General features: G+C 39.1%; 1 protein-coding gene across 1 annotated transcript in view; it reads right to left on the bottom strand.

Moving 5' to 3' along the window:
• Nucleotides 1-257: 257 nt before the first annotated feature.
• Nucleotides 258-4,653, bottom strand: part of LOC102478425 (cilia- and flagella-associated protein 91) — a gene marked incomplete at its 5' end in the record, with an annotated part of 52,844 nt that continues 48,448 nt past the window's right edge. The window contains one exon of the mRNA XM_006165990.3: nucleotides 258-1,259. The remainder of the gene's footprint in view (nucleotides 1,260-4,653) is intronic.

Here is a 4,653-nt window from a genome sequence, read left to right on the forward strand (position 1 = left end):
GGTTGATTTCTTACTCTCTCTCTGTCTCTCTAGTGAGATTATGTGCCCTATGAGGGGGGGGGATGAAAAAGAAGAAAAGAATTCCTATTGTTGTGGGATTTGGGGCCCAGGGTTAACCTCTTTATCGCTGTCATCTCTTTGCCCCTTCCTTCCCATCAGATATGATGACTTCACAAACGTTAACCAACATCACCAACTTTATTCTCTGCTGTGATGTATCTGTTCTTTTAACTGCATTCAATGGAACATAAATTGTCACTGGATTTTTCATCTTTTTGCCTTTTTAAAATCTCAGCCGGTCTTCTTTTCTTCTCAGCTTGCATCTGTCTGTGTTTTGGCCTTGTGTGTTATTACTCCCTATTTAAGTTTCTAAGAAGCCTTTTCTTTTTGCCGCGCATTAAAAACATCAAGCCATTTCTGAAACTTTTCTTCTTTCTTACTGTAAGATAATTTCTAAGTTGGGCTCTCATTCTGTTTTCAGAGTAACATACATTTTTCCTTTTAAATTCTTTACATGGGCTCTAAATTGATTTTGGTGATGCTTTTGTTCATTTACTGTTTTTTCCTATGCAACAATTTTTAAATGAGGAGAAATCCATTCAACTAACTGATGCTTGTCAACACACAGGATGGGCAGATTGCCCTTCAACTGCACCCTCTGTGGGTGCTGTGTGAATATACTTAGGTCTCAAGCTTACAGGGGGGTTGACATGACAATGTATGGACAGATCAAAGTTTATTTTTCTATTTCAGTGGAGAGGGACATTTGGGTTTCCAGCCTGGGAGTCTACCAGGAACGGTTCTATGAACAGTCTTGTCATGCCTATTGGCATGGTTAGGCACCTCTGTTGGGCATATATGTAGGAGGTGAAATGATGGGTCATGGGGCAATGCTAGTTGGTGAGTCCAATGTCCTATTAATAACAAAGCAAAACTACTTAAGAAATGCTCAGTAATATTTCTTTCCAGTTGCTGTGGCAAGTTGGCATATCCTCAACATTCAACAGAATGTTGAAATGAGACAAAAGAAAATTTTCTCTTGAAGTAGAACAGCTAGAAGACACCAAAGAGAATAGAGTTCTTTCATTTGATTATTATTACAGAAAATAATTTTAAATCAGTGAGAGTTTAAGGAAAATAAATCTCTTTCCTCATGAATTACACATTGACAGGCCCATGAGAGCTACACACCTTGGGATAATTACAGACTACTGGAATTCCTTGGGATGATCCATTCACCATCTTAAAATAATCCCAATCTGTAAAAAAAAAAAAAAATACAAAAGTTAATGATTATGTCATCTTTTGGAAACATTACCAGATTGATTTATCCAAAAAATATTGATATACAATAACAGAGAGCCTTGGCCTTAAAGTCAGATAGCCTCAGACATACCTCAGCCCTGCGATTTATGAGCCCTGTGGATCCAAGTGTTTCTTACCTCATAGTGCTGCCCAAATTCTAGTACTTAAGAAAAAAGAAAAGCTTTCTGAGTGTTCTTCAAAAGTTCACAGAAAGCACATATTATCTTTTAAAAAAACATAGTTTCAACTTTTTTTGCACCAAAATAAACCCATACTTTAAATTTCATTTCCCATGAACTTTTTCTTTCAAGGTTTTTGTGTTTTCTTTGCCATAGGGTGTATGCATGCAACAGAGAGAAACAGAGAGACAGTGAGAGGAAAAGTGAGAAATCACTCCCGGAGGGATGGCCACACCACAATCCCTTCTCCTCTATTCTCCTGGGGTTTAGGGCACACATGCACACCCACCCAGTGTGGTTTTCAAGCCACCAGGTCCGGGACTCGAATCATGGTTGGCCATGTGCAAGTCCAGCACAGTAACCACTCCACCATCTACTGGCCCTCCCATGAACTTTTTGAAATCACCTCATACATTAACTAGGTTATAAATTAGAACTTATCATCTAAAACTTACTATGTGTATATCATAAAAATTTCAAACTACGGAATGATTTAACAAAGGAAAATAAGTGTCTTTCCCCCACAGTGTGACCTTCCAGTCCCGTTTCCATGCCTAGCAGCACCTACTTATCAATTTATTGTTGACATTTCCAGAAATATTCTGTGTATATTACAAGCAAAATGCATACATACACAATATGTATGTGTGTGTGTATACACGTTCACAACTTTTTTTTTTTAGGTTTTTGTCATAGGGCATATGCACTTGCTATACAGAGAGGGAGAGAGGGAAAAAGTGAGAATTCACCACCACCCCCACCACCAGGGAAATTAGCCATGATGCAATCCCTTCTTTTTCATTCTCTTAGGATTTGGGGCACATACTCACATGCCAGTGTCATTTTCAAGCCACCAGATCCAGAGCTCAAACTATGGTCAGCCCTGTGCCTTAATCACCATACCACCATACTTTGAAAAAACCATGTACACCTTTATTACAGAAGAGCCAGACATGCACAATAAAAATTAAACTCAACATCTTTGGTTTTTTACATCTTTTAAAAAATAATTATTTATTTAATTATATATTATTATTATTTAAAATTTGCTATAGGGCATGCTCACTCACCAGAGAGAGAGACAGAGAGAGAGAAAGAGAAAGTGAGAAAGCAAGCCACCAGCCCTGGGACTTGAACCATAGATGACCATGTGGGAGTCCAGTGCCCAACCACCATGCCACTTGTTGACCCAATCTTTGCCATATTTTAATCACGTAAACAGCATAGCTGCTTAGACATTTTTCTTTCCTTTTTTAAAAAAATTTTTTTAAGAGAGATTTTTTTGCTATAGGTCGCATGCACTCGCCAGTGAGACAGAGAGGAAGAAAGCAAGAAACCACCCTCCAGGGGGATAGACACACTGCAATCCCTTCTCCTCCATTCTCCTCTCAGGATCTGGGGCATGCACGCACCTGCATCTGGTGTGGGTTTCAAGTCACCGGGCCCAGGACTTGAATCGCAGTCGACTATGTGGAATCCAGTGACATAACCATACACCCTTTGCTGGTCCCTAGACATTTTTCAGTCTTATCATTTCTAAGGTATGTTTGTCAAAGTAGACAACAAATGGGCTGAACACATTTTATTTAACAGTATATGAGCTTTACTTAGAATTTTTAAATATTTTCATATAATACAAAGCCTCAATTTACACACTTGACCTGGGTCTTACAAATACCAGAAGTGCACCTGCTTATGAATGTCCTGAAAAGCAGTTTCTCATAGGACATTTGTTTGGGAAAAGCTGATGTGTAGACACTGGAGGTCTTAAGTATGGTGTCTAATTCTTTTTCCATTTTACTTTGACTTATTGTCAACATCTTTTACTATATTTTTTAATTGTCAAAAGATTGCATATAGTTATGGTTTACCACATGATGCTTTGAAATATGTAAATATTGTGGGATGCGCCACTGGACCAACCAACATAAGCATTGCTTCACTGAGTTACCATTTTCTGTGGTGAGGACACGTAACATGCACTTCATAGTGATTTTCAAAATACAATCCATTAAATATTGTCACTCCATTGTACAACGGGTATCCTGACCTTATTCCTATTTACCCAAAATTTTGTCTTCTTTGACCTACATCTCCCCAACCTCAACCCCTCTATCATCCCCCAGTCTTTGGTAACCATTATTCTACTCTGTCCTTCCAAGAGTTCAACTTGTTTAGATCCCACATATACGCGAGACCATATACATGAGTATGCATATGCATTATGCTTGGCTCACAGCGTCATGCTGGTATTCCCATGCCAAGGTGATTTCACTTGGCATTATGTCTGGGTTTACCCAATGCTGTCACAAACAGCAAGATTTCCTGCTTTTATAAGGCTTAAGAGAAAAAAGCACTCTCCAAAGAGGCCTGGTCACGCCTTTTTCCTTCAGTTCTCCAATCTGTCAGGATCCCAGACAGACACCCTAAGCCCAGTGTGAAACTGATGGGGCTAGGATTCAAACCTCCCAGGATTCCTCTGCATAGCATCTAACTGCTGCACCATGAAGCTGGCCCTGCAGGAGATTTCAAAGTCAGCTAGTATGATGTCTCCTGCTTTGTCTTTTGACTCTCAATTTCTTTGGCTATCCAAGGTATTTTGCAGTTCCATATAAATTTTAGGACCTTTTTCCTTCTATTTCTATAAAACTCTCACTGGAATTTTGACAGGGATTTCACTGAATCTATAAATTGCTTTGGGAAGTATGATCATATTAACAATAGTCTTACAATTCATAAACACAGGGTGTCTTTCAATTTGTGTATTTTTAAATTTTTATCATCGGTATTTTATTTTATTAGATTTTTGCCATAGGTTACATGTGTTCACCCAGAGAGAAACGGACAGAGAGAAAGAGAGAGAAAGTGAGAAATCACCCCCAGGGGGGATGGCCATACCTCAATCCCTTCTCCTTCATTCTCCCCTAGAGTTTTGGTACACATACACGCGTGCCCATGTGTTTTTCAAGCCACTGGGTCTAGGACTCAGACTGTACAAGTGACCATATGGGATCCAGTGTCTTAACCACCATGCCACCTGGTGGCTCACGTTGATATTTTATAAAGCACAGCTCTTTTATTTCATGGTTAAGCTTTGAATTTTTCACCATTGAGCATGATGTGAGCCATGGGTTTGTCATATGTGGCCTTTATTGTGTTGAGGTACACT

Source organism: Tupaia chinensis, unplaced genomic scaffold (assembly GCF_000334495.1).
Source record: "Tupaia chinensis unplaced genomic scaffold, TupChi_1.0 Scaffold144135_1, whole genome shotgun sequence".
Lineage (NCBI taxonomy): Eukaryota > Metazoa > Chordata > Mammalia > Scandentia > Tupaiidae > Tupaia > Tupaia belangeri.